Here is a 12,696-nt window from a genome sequence, read left to right as displayed (position 1 = left end):
GGATAGTATGATATATGTGTCCGCTCCATTAAATATAAGTGATATCCATATCCGACTCATATCTGTGCTGATATCCGCTAAATGGGTAATCCGCGGGTTTTAAAGTATCCACAAATATTCACAGATATCTATGGATAACACTATTTTTCTAAAATTATATTCTGAAAAAAATTTCAGCTTCTTTTAAAGACACAAGACATTATTATCACACAACATTCATACAAATCTCTCTTATTTTAACAATAAAATTTCATTATATTAATTTCCTTCAATTTCACCAAAGCATAATATCCATACATATCAGTTTTAACTAAAAAAATAATGATATTGTTATTGTGCGCTGCGGTGGATATCTATTATTTTTAACATCCGTGACAGATTTTATTCGCGGATATCTGCGAATACGTATATTTTTGTCATCCCTAGTTATGACAAAGTAGATTACCATTGAAAATTAATTATTCGATGAATGAATTAATGTTTATGTCTTCCTTTTGTTCAATTAATATGATGACTTTCCTTTAAGATGCAATTTGTATGATTGGAGTGTGAATCTCATTCTACATCATGTTTTTATAGATGTGTATTTAGATTACATGTTGGAGTGGAGGTATAGTTCAAGGAATCATTCTTATGATGATGGCTCTTGTTAAAACTCAATCTAAATAAGAACAAACATTAAGATGAAAAATCATCTGATTATATGTCGATGACTTGCTAGTAACTAGAAATATCTTGGAGAACCTGTCGAAGTTCAAAGAGCTGATGAGGGAATTTAAAAATGTCGGATCTGGGAAACTTGTTGTATTTCCTAGGCAAGGGATTTCAAATGTAGAAGTAAGGTATAATGCTACATCAAATGAAGTATGTCAAAGAGATACTCAAGAGATTTAGGATGGAAGACTCGAATCCTGCATTCTCACTTGTCGAACCAAATTTGAAGTTGGAAAAGCATGGAGTGGAAGACAAAGTCGATGTTACTTTGTTCAAACAAATTATTAGATCTCTGAGGTATATAAGTAACAGTCAAACTGATAATCCATACATGGTCACAGATACTTTCTCACTGTCCTCGATGATTTCAATAGATAGAAGTGGATTATCCTTCTAAAATCTAAGGCTGAGGTTTCACACCATGTCCATCATTTCATTGCTTTAGTTGAAAACCGGTTCAAAACTCGCCCTAAATTTATCAGGACTGATAATGGCCCCGAGATCCTAATGCCAAAATTTTACATCACAAAGGGAATTATCCACCAACAATCCTGTGTTGAGTCTTCCCAACAAAATGGGAGAGTTGAACAAAAACATCAACATCTCCTTAACATTGGTAGAGCCTTATTGTTCCAATTCAAACTTCCCAAGACTTTTTGGTCCTATGTTGTATCCTATGCTACTTACATCATCAATAGAACTGTCACACCTATTTTAAACCACCAATATCCTTACCAAATATTACACCAAACCCTTCTAGAAATTACTCAAATAAACGTGTTTGGCTCTCTCTATTATTCCTCCAAACTTCTAAATCATCGAACCAAACTTTCTTGCAGAGCAAGAAAATCCTTATTCCTAGGCTATCAACTTGGCTTCAAAGGTTATGTTCTATTGGATCTTAACACCAATGATATTTTCATTTCCAGAAATGTTACCTTCCATGAACACATCTTGCCAAATCACACTGCTTCTACTAAATCCTTTCACAACTAGGAATATTTTACTGTCAATTCTCCTTCTATACAAGACCCTAATCCTGCCTCTTTCCATAATGATGACACTCCCCCATCTTCCCATAGTGATGACACTTACTCTTCTCCCAGTCCTACTGACCAATCTACATCTTTCATTTCTGAGAGTTCTCCTCATACTGTCCCTACTCCTCCACGTGATATCACTCATACAGATCCACCTCCCAGAGTTTCCTCTCGAATTTGACAACCACCATCCATATGCAAGATTACGTTTGTGCCTCCTTTCATGATGCTTCTCACCAATCATGCACAAATACACCTTATTCCCTTTAAAACTTTTTATCTTATTCTCATATCTCTCCTTCTCATTGTCATTTCACCTTTTCCATTTCCGTACACACTGAACCTAAAACTTATACTGAGGCTAACAAATTTGAATGTTGGAGACAAGCTATGAAAACTGACTTATATGCTCTAGCTAATACTGGAACTTGGACAATTGATGATTTACCACCCAATATCAAACCCATAGGATACAGGTGGATTTACAAAATAAAATTCCATGCAGATGGCAGCATTGAAAGATTCAAGACGCGCTTAGTTGCAAAAGGGTATAATCAGATAGAGGGTTTGGATTACACAGATACATTCTCACTAGTTGCTACGCTCACAACTGTCAGACTCGTGCTAGCTATTGCCTCCATCCATTCTTGGCATTTATACCAACTACATCTTAAGTAGATTTGTGTAATATAACTAAAAATTGAGGGACAAGCTACCCCTAGACCGACCCATTATTTAGGATGTGATGAGAGCTTGATATGTGGATCATGTAGGATGGTGATCGTAATACTTACATGACTCACCAATTTTACATTAATTCATCCACTAATATGAATCCTCATAACATATCATATGCTAATTAAGAATAGAGAGGCATGCATCATGCCTATATGTTGCATATACCGTGTCCCTCCTTCGATGACTCGTGACTCACTTTGTGTTAATATGTAATTTATATGCTTGGCATTGTTATGACTACGAATGTAAATGAATATTCATGGAAACGGATAGTATGATATATGTGTCCGCTCCATTAAATATAAGTGATATCCATATCCGACTCATATCTGTGCTGATATCCGCTAAATGGGTAATCCGCGGGTTTTAAAGTATCCACAAATATTCATAGATATCTATGGATAACACTATTTTTCTAAAATTATATTCTGAAAAAAATTTCAGCTTCTTTTAAAGACACAAGACATTATTATCACACAACATTCATACAAATCTCTCTTATTTTAACAATAAAATTTCATTACATTAATTTCCTTCAATTTCACCAAAGCATAATATCCATACATATCAGTTTTAACTAAAAAAATAATGATATTGTTATTGTGCGCTGCGGTGGATATCTATTATTTTTAACATCCGTGACAGATTTTATTCGCGGATATCTGCGAATACGTATATTTTTGTCATCCCTAGTTATGACAAAGTAGATTACCATTGAAAATTAATTATTCGATGAATGAATTAATGTTTATGTCTTCCTTTTGTTCAATTAATATGATGACTTTCCTTTAAGATGCAATTTGTATGATTGGAGTGTGAATCTCATTCTACATCATGTTTTTATAGATGTGTATTTAGATTACATGTTGGAGTGGAGGTATAGTTCAAGGAATCATTCTTATGATGATGGCTCTTGTTAAAACTCAATCTAAATAAGAACAAACATTAAGATGAAAAATCATCTGATTATATGTCGATGACTTGCTAGTAACTAGAAATATCTTGGAGAACCTGTCGAAGTTCAAAGAGCTGATGAGGGAATTTAAAAATGTCGGATCTGGGAAACTTGTTGTATTTCCTAGGCAAGGGATTTCAAATGTAGAAGTAAGGTATAATGCTACATCAAATGAAGTATGTCAAAGAGATACTCAAGAGATTTAGGATGGAAGACTCGAATCCTGCATTCTCACTTGTCGAACCAAATTTGAAGTTGGAAAAGCATGGAGTGGAAGACAAAGTCGATGTTACTTTGTTCAAACAAATTATTAGATCTCTGAGGTATATAAGTAACAGTCAAACTGATATAGGTTTTGCAGTCGAATTAGTGAGCATATACATGAGTGAACCAATGGTGTTATACATGAAGGCTGTAAAAACAATCCCGAGATACTTAAAAAGATCGATAAACTATGGAGTTCTATTTCGACGAGACTCTGAAAGTAAAGAAGCTTTGATTACTTGTTATTAAGATGTTGATTGGTGTGGAGATAAAAAGATTGAAGAAATGTAGATGCTGAAGCGCAGATAAAAAGATCGAAGAAGTGCAGAAGCGCAGATGCTTTGATTACTTGTTATTAAGATGTTGATTTGGTGGCCCAATCTCATGGTGCTCGAGAAAGCAACATGTGGTGGCATTGTCATCGTGTGAGGCTGAATATATAGAAGAATTCTATGTTGTATGTCAAACAATTTGGATCAGATATGTGCTGGAAGAGATTGAGGTCGAAATGAAGAAACCTCTGGTGCTGTAGATCGATAACAAGTCAGCTATTAATCTTACAAAGAATCCATTTCTACAAGGAAGGAGTAAGCATATCGAAGCTAGATTTCACTTCCTAAGGGAAAAGGTAAATCGAGGTGAACTTGAAGTAAGACATTGCTCAAGTGAAGCACAGTTGGCCAACATTTTCACCAAATGATTAAAGATCGACAAATTTCTGAAATTGAGAAAGAAATTAAGAATAGTTCAGATCGACTATGATTAGCGTATGTTCGTAAACTTGGATTATTAAGGATATGTTGAGATATTAGATATAATCCAAGTCCAAACCTAATTAGGATTTGTTAGCCTAATTAGGTTACAAGTCAATTGTATATAAATAGACATAATTTGTAACTCAGTTTGTATAATTCAATTCAATAGTAGAATCCTTATTTGCTTTATTCTTTCTTCCTCTCCTTACAAAAAGTGCATCATCCACTACAAAGGTATGAACGAAAAATATTTAGAGAATCATTAGTAGAACAAATTTTTTATAGAAACTAAAATTAAATTATGGTCTAATTATATGGAAGAAAAACATATTTAATCCTAATAATTATAAATTAAATATATTTAAAAATAATATACAATATAGTATAATAGAGCATAATTATCATACATTTTCAATAAATTTTTTTTTTACATCGTACAATCATTATAGATATGTTTTTATGAATAATTATTAAAAAAGAATATAAAAAATATGGTGAATATTTCATACTCATTGAATTTAGTCGCTCATGTACTAATTAAATAATGATATTTAATGTTTTGTAATTTTTTAATATTAATTTATTTAAAAATAATTTAAGATTTTAAATCGATTATATTATTCTGTTTCTTTGGTTCGTTTTACAATAAATATAAACTTTATTTAAAAATATTCAACTATTTAAAAATTATGATTGATTAACCATATAAAACATTTTTTTTTAAAAGTTTCTATTGCTTATGTGAGCTAAATATATTGTAAAAATTCTATATGGTATTTATTTATTTATTTTCAAACCCACTGTATTTTGCATAATTTGTTTTTTTTTTTCCTGTTCAATAAGTTTTTGGACCCGGAGAAAACTTAGGGAGATGCAATATACTCAATAGAGCAACATGAATAATTATATTGAGCAACGATAGAAGCTCAGCAGAAGTGCTAAAGTCTTGAGCAATAAATGCTTACATAAAAGACATTAGTTAAAAGACAAATTAAGACATTAATTCATTCAAACCGCCACAAAATTACAGGCTTAAGGGCGATTCAAGCTAACCGTTGCTAATGACAAAATCCCAACAACCATCACAAAAATTATTTGGACATAAAGAAAGAGGAGGTTTGCATAATGACAAAATCTTGATCATCTCTTGTACCAAATTTTGTCAAAACATATTTGTTAATATTGTTGTTGATGATTCCATAAGAATCCTAAGAAGAAATGAGAATTTATAAAGAGAAAATATTTTTATTCCAAAGCTTAAAAAATTACAAACATAATATTATTGGTCCCTAATTTAAGAAACCATGCAATCTTATCTAAGAAATTTTAAGATTAAATTTTCAAGATTCATTTATTCAACACCTTTTAGTTTAGTATCACAAATGAATCTTCCTATACCCCATACAAGTTGGACAAACACCTTAAGATGGTGACTTTAGCTTCAAGTAGGAGTATGTATTTTTCAATACTTTGGAACAAGTTGTTCCCTGGAACAGTCCCCTCAAGTTCTTGAAGCTTCTTTTGTAAGGAAGTTTTTCCAACATTGGTATTCTTTGCCAAACATAGTTTTGCCTTCTTTTTCCTTCCCTTTACATTCAAGCCCCCTTTTGGCCATTTCCCTATTCCCATTTTGCACCTAGAAACAAATGAGAGATAATCTAAGATTAGATTGTAAGAAATAAAAAGATAGAAGTGAGATAGGCAAAGGAGATAGATAATGGTTTGTGAGGTTGGGTAGAGTGCTACTTATAGAGGAAAATTCCTTGACTCAAAATAATTGAATATGAGTTCTCTAATATTTCAATGGTACGTTTGGATAAGATAATTAAAATTTTTATAATTTTAAGTAAATTAAATAAAATTTATTCATTTCTAATTTTTTTTATTTAGATAAAACTATACAATTATTTATTGATAAATTTTTAAGATTATTTTAATATATTTTAAAAGTTTTGGGTCAAATTAAAAATTTAAAAACAAAGACCAATTTGCAGGTTTTTATAAGTTAAAATGACCAATTTTTAAATTATAAAAATTATTTGAGACTAATTTGCATTTATTTTTTGGAAATTTAGCGAGTCAATTTGAAAAATTAAAAAAAAAATATATAAAAATTATCTTGCCAAATTTTAAAAAATTAATAATCATTATTTTGATACTCATATTATATATAGTATATGAGAAATTTCAACATTTTTTTAGTTGTTATTTAAAATTTATAAAGTTGGACTTCAACTAAAATATTTAAATGATTCTCATTATTTACATAATTTTATAAATTTTAATTCAAACAATAAATTTGGGTTAAATTATTTTAAATTTCTTCAAATATATTTTTTTTGTTAAATTCTAGCATCCAAGCACACTTTTTAAAAGTTTAATTTATTGAATACACATTTATTGTCAAATTATTTTGGTTTATGTATTTTTTATATATAATTACTTTAAAATAATTGATTTTAATTTTAAGATATGAATATATATCTAACAAAACTCCAAAGTTTCAAATCTTATATAATTGAATTCACATTGGTAGAAAAGTTTAGAGGTGGATTGGTCAATAATAGCAACAGTATATATATTGTGATGGATAGTGATAGTGACACTAAAGATAGTGATGGTTTCGGTGTAGTATATGATTTTTAAGATTGTTAGAGTAAGATTTGGTGTTAGTTTGAGAAGCTTCCTTCATTGTTTGAGTTACTTAACCCTCTAGCAGTTAGGATTATTTTTCATTTGATTTGATCATGATTTGCAACTTCTTGGTGTGGATTTAAAAAAAAAAAAAAATTAGTTACCATCTTTTACGTACGGCAAGATAGTAAGATAGTGTTTGTAAATATCTTGGTGGTTAAAATTATATTCCTAGGTTAAACTCTAATTTTATCATCTTTAAATTAAATTTGTATTGATGAATTTAGAATGAAATGAAGCATTTTAAAATCTAAAGAAACGGAGAGGAATGAGTCAAATGTTTCATTCTATTGTTTATGTATTTTTGTTAATTTGATGGAATAAAATATAACTAATTAGTTCATTGCATACATCTTTAAACAGAATTAAAATTAAAAAAAGGATGAAATATGATGGAATGGATCTATCATGCATCATCTATTATTTACAAATCTAAACAATTAATAAAATTTAATTACTTACCATTTCACTTCATTCTATTTCATCCCGTATCATCAATCATGTTAGAAATATAGTAAGATAAGTCTTTTTCTAGCTAGCTTTAATAGTGAGATAGAAATTTAACTCTATTAATTAAGTCTTATTGGGGATTTTTTAGGTTGGTTTTTAGACGTTTGACTAACAGTGACTGTTAACAAAGCTAGTGTTCAGATAGTATAATACATGCACTATTGTAAAACTCTTTACGAATAATACACAAATTTCTACATCACTCTCAATTCTTTCTCACTCATCTTGCTTCACAGAGAGAAAATATGAACTATGATATTTTTCTTCAACATGATATCATTCGCTTTTTTCGGTCCTCCGCGCTTCCCTAATTCTACACCTTGAATCCATCTCTTTCTTCACTGCGTGCATGATTGATCTTCACAAAATCGGCACATCAAGATTCATCAATGGAGTCCGTAGAAAATGCATAACCTATGATTAAGGATCCAACACAATCGCAAGAAATTTCTACAGTCTTTGCCTTTTCTAAATCCAACAATTCCTTTGGTCCAAAACTTTCAATCAAACTGCAAGTAAACAACTATTTACTTTGGAATCAATAGGTTGAAGGAGTGATTCTAGCTCAAAATATGCATAAGATGGTGGTTAATCCCCATATCCCTCAGAAATTCAAGTCAACTCAAGACCGTCTCACAAGTACGACCTATGATGAGTATGAATCTTGGATTGTCAAAGATCAAGCAGTCTTCATATGACTATTATCTACTATCTAAGAATCTGTGTTACCTAGGGTTCTAGCTTGTAAACATGCATTTGAAGTTTGGGATAAAATTCACCAATACTTCAACACACAAATGAAATCTAGGGCTCGTCAATTTAGACTTGAATTCAAACAACAAAGAAAGGAAACAAATCAATCTCAGAGTCTGTCTTAAGAATCAAAGTTATCGCCAATTCTTTGCTAGCTGTTAGAGACTCAATTACTGAGCAAGACCAGATAGATTATATTTCCAATGGCCTTCCTAAGGAATACAGTCCCTTTGTCATGCAAATGTATTGCTTCATGTTGTCACCTACTCTATGTGACGTTGAAATGCTACTTTATATGTGCAAGAAGCACAATTAGATAAATTTCGTCAAGAGTTGGGTGCATTAACCGTTGATGTGAATATTGCCCACACAAGCCAAGAAGCAAGTAGCTCTAGAGGAGCATTCTCAAACAATCGTGGTAGAGGCAACATATTCGCTAGCGGTCGTGGCAGAGGAAGTTATCCCACTGGAAATTGGCCTACCTGCCAATTGTGTGGAAAGCATGGTCACTCTGTTACAACCCATTGACATCATTTTGATGAGAAATTCATGCCTCAAAGTGCAACTAATGCTCAACCCAGCCCAACAAGAAACTCTAATCCTAATCAAGAAACTACTCAAGATGCTCCCAAAGCTCTCAAACTATGGCTATGATGGCTACCACAAACTGATCCTCTGATTATACTCGGGAATATTCTCCGCCCTCGGAGTTAGAGTCTCAAACTTGCTTTTCTGACTTAGGTGCTTCTCACAACCCCTTATGAATTTATTTGCAAGGTCTAATAATGTGTATGTGGGAAATGGTCAAACTCTTACTATACAGTCAGTAGGATCAACACAATTTTACTCTAAAAACATCCCAAAACATAAATTAGTCATATCCAATGTCTTACATGTTCCTCTTATTACTAGAAATCTATTATCTGCTTCAAATTTCTCTAATGATAACAATGTTACTTTTTAAATTTCTACCTGATAAATGTTATATTAAATCTCAGGCTTCTAAACAAGTTCTCGTTGAATGGGTTATAGTTGCTAGAGGCCTATATGGTTTTCCTTAGCTATGTTTGGAGCTGTCAAGCTCACACCTCCTCAATAAAGACTTGAGTACTCCTACTGGTATTCAAAGTTATGTTGCTTCTCATTCATGTTCAAATAGGGCCAAAAGTTGTAATACTATAGTATTCTATGGAACCTTAGACTAGGACATGCCGATTTTAATTTTGTTGGCCATGTTTTCAAAATTTTAATATTTTTGTCATTAATAAACATAGTTCTTTTTTTTTTTCTCCTCTTCTAATATTGGTAAAGCAAATAGAATACATGATCCTTTAACTAACACTGTTTACCACAAAGCTTTTAACGTGATCTACACTGACTTATGGGGTCCTTCCCCTTCCTTTATAGTCCATGCTATATGTAGTACATTGCCTTTGTAGATGGTTGATCAGTGCATTTTGATGCATATTCTTCTACGATTGTACTAAGGCATTTCTTTAGTTTGTTTTATTATTTTTACAATTTTATTGTGTTTTAATATTTTAGTTTATTTTTGCCTTTATTTAATTTTTTTATTTTATTTTCAGCATTAGCGGTTATTTGATACATGTTCACTGTTGAGACCATAACTTGAGTTGTAGGTTTTCGTTTTGCGCATTCTGATATGCGTTGGAAAGCTAAGAGAAAGAGCAACAAGTTTCATGTTAAAGTCAAAAGCTGATTATGAGTGAAAAAGTCTCAAAAAATTCGTTAAAGTTCCATACTTAAAGAAGTATTTAGTTATGGGCAATTTTTGGGGCCAGTTTTATGTTTTCCGGCCTGGTTTGAATTAGAGCTTAGGAAATTCATGGAGAACTAATTTCAATTGTTGATTTGATGTATTCAGGTTTCAATACCTTGAGGTTACAATAATTTCAATTCAGCTTTTATTCCTTTCAACTTTATTCTATGATTCTTGCATGCTTAATCTGAATTTCATAAAATTTGTTGATTTAATTCGATTGTTGTATGATCCCTAACCGTAATCACGTTAGTGTCTGCTTAATTTTTTATCGTGTTTGATTAATTCGCGTTTGCTTAATTCGCAAGAGCTTAATTCCATTTTCTTAATCTGGATCATCGGAACTTATATCACACAATATCAATTGTGCTTGTCAATGATATTTGTAATCGAATAGGAATAGATAATTCACTTAGGAAATTGGAATTGCAATAATCGATGATAGGTAGGAACCGAATCAGCAGATTAAATTTTTAGCTTATTTAATAATGACTTATTAGCTTCTTAATCAAATCTTAAGCCAAACTCCCCCCGAATCACTTATTATGATTTTGTCATGAGTCATCATGAATCCATCTTAAGTCATCGCTTAGAGAGACATATCCCCGCCTAGCGAGAATAGCAGAACAACTTCTGCAACAAGGAGCTGATATGCTTGCCTAACGAGAAGTTCTCTCGCTTATCAAGAGTGGTAGAACACATCCAATCAAAAAACGTAACATGAAGGGGAAAATAGCCACACATATCATAATGTATCCTCATATTGCACCCAATAACACTAATTAACATGGCTTAACACAAATAAATATGCAATATAATAAGATGATCATGTATTAACATAAATTTCACACATATATCAAAACTCATAAATCCTAATTCCCATTTCTTGAATTTTTCCCCCAAAGCTTGGTCTAACTTGGAACCCACCTCTAGAAGAGGAAGATGATGAAAGATTAAGATGAATCCTTGATGGTTCAAGCTCTTGATCTTTCTTGTATAGCTTCTCTCTTTTCTTTTCTTTTTTCTCCTATTTTCTCCTTTCTCTTCTTCATTCTCTTTTCTTTTTACTAGAAAAAGGTAGAATGAATGGCAAAAGAGAGTGAGAAGAAATATCTATGTTGGATATTTGTATCATAATAACAATTCATCATTTAACGATATTATCAAAATTTCTACTTTTACTAAATAGTAAGGGATCAAGCGAATTGAGTAAGAATTAATCTTGTCTGAATATACTAATTACTCTATTTATCTCAAATAACAAAGAGTAGAGTATTTAGGAACTCAATCTGTTTCAACTGACAAGGAATAGAGAAATTAAGAGGATATGAGATATTGCAATTAGACAAATATTTCATAATTAAACCAGAAATATTATAAAGACATTTTTTCCATCTTTTTAGAGATCTCAAAAGCAATGAATATAAGCATTGGATAATTCCAAATAATGGAATAACTCTAACACAAGAATGTTCCATATCACCAAGAGTAAGATTAAGGTTATGAAAAGAACATGGAATATAAAATGCTCTAGGATCAATCTCGAGAAATCTCTTTTGAACACTTTGATGCCTTCCTATCATTTTGGAACCATTATCATAACCTTCCCCCTCACATCAGTAAATTAGAATCAAAAGTATTTAAAACATATATTAATTCATTTAAAAATCCTAACCCGCATGTATCATCAACTTTGAAAAATTCTAAAAAGAACTCTTCGATCTTTATTTTATTATTTGACATAATTACACAATGAATTATAAGAGTAATTTATTCTTGATGGCTCACATCAAAGATACAATCAAGAATTATCGGAAAAATATTTTTCCTCTTTAATGATCTTAACGATTGATCTTCTAACACTTTTTGATAAAAGAAAAATATATTCAATTTGAATTTTATGCCCAAGATAATGGTAATGAATTTCATGATCATGAATGCATCTCATATGATACTGCATTATCAAATCAAATTTTGCAATCATTTCAATCAGTCCAAGAAAATCCCCTTTACTATCTTGACATGATTTTTCATTGGATCCTCGAAACCCAAGATTATTCATAGAAAGATATTTCACAACTGGAAAATGTTATATCTAAAAGTTGTCTCCAATGCTTATCAATTGTTTAAGTTTTATCCAATATTATTTTCAATTAATTTCAAGTATTCATATTCGTCATATGTTCGACACTATTTCCACGTTATTTGATTCTTTAGCTAATATGCTTTCAATCATTTAGAGCCCTCATTTGCTAACAAACTCAAGTTACTAGAAGATTTAAACAATTTACAACAAAAACAATAAAATTTATCAATATATTTAAAATAAACTAGCAATTTTTGATCACTAATCTCACCATTGCTTAATTTTCTTGAATAGCAAGAATATGAGAAACAGGGCCGGCCCAGTGCAGGTGCAACATGTGTTACTGCACTGGGCCCCAAATTTTAAAGGGCCTAAGAGCATCTCCAATGGTGCAACCCATTTTTGAG

This window comes from Vicia villosa, unplaced genomic scaffold (assembly GCF_029867415.1).
Source record: "Vicia villosa cultivar HV-30 ecotype Madison, WI unplaced genomic scaffold, Vvil1.0 ctg.002549F_1_1, whole genome shotgun sequence".
Classification (NCBI taxonomy): Eukaryota; Viridiplantae; Streptophyta; class Magnoliopsida; order Fabales; family Fabaceae; genus Vicia; species Vicia villosa.
Note: the sequence above shows the minus strand (reverse complement) of the source record.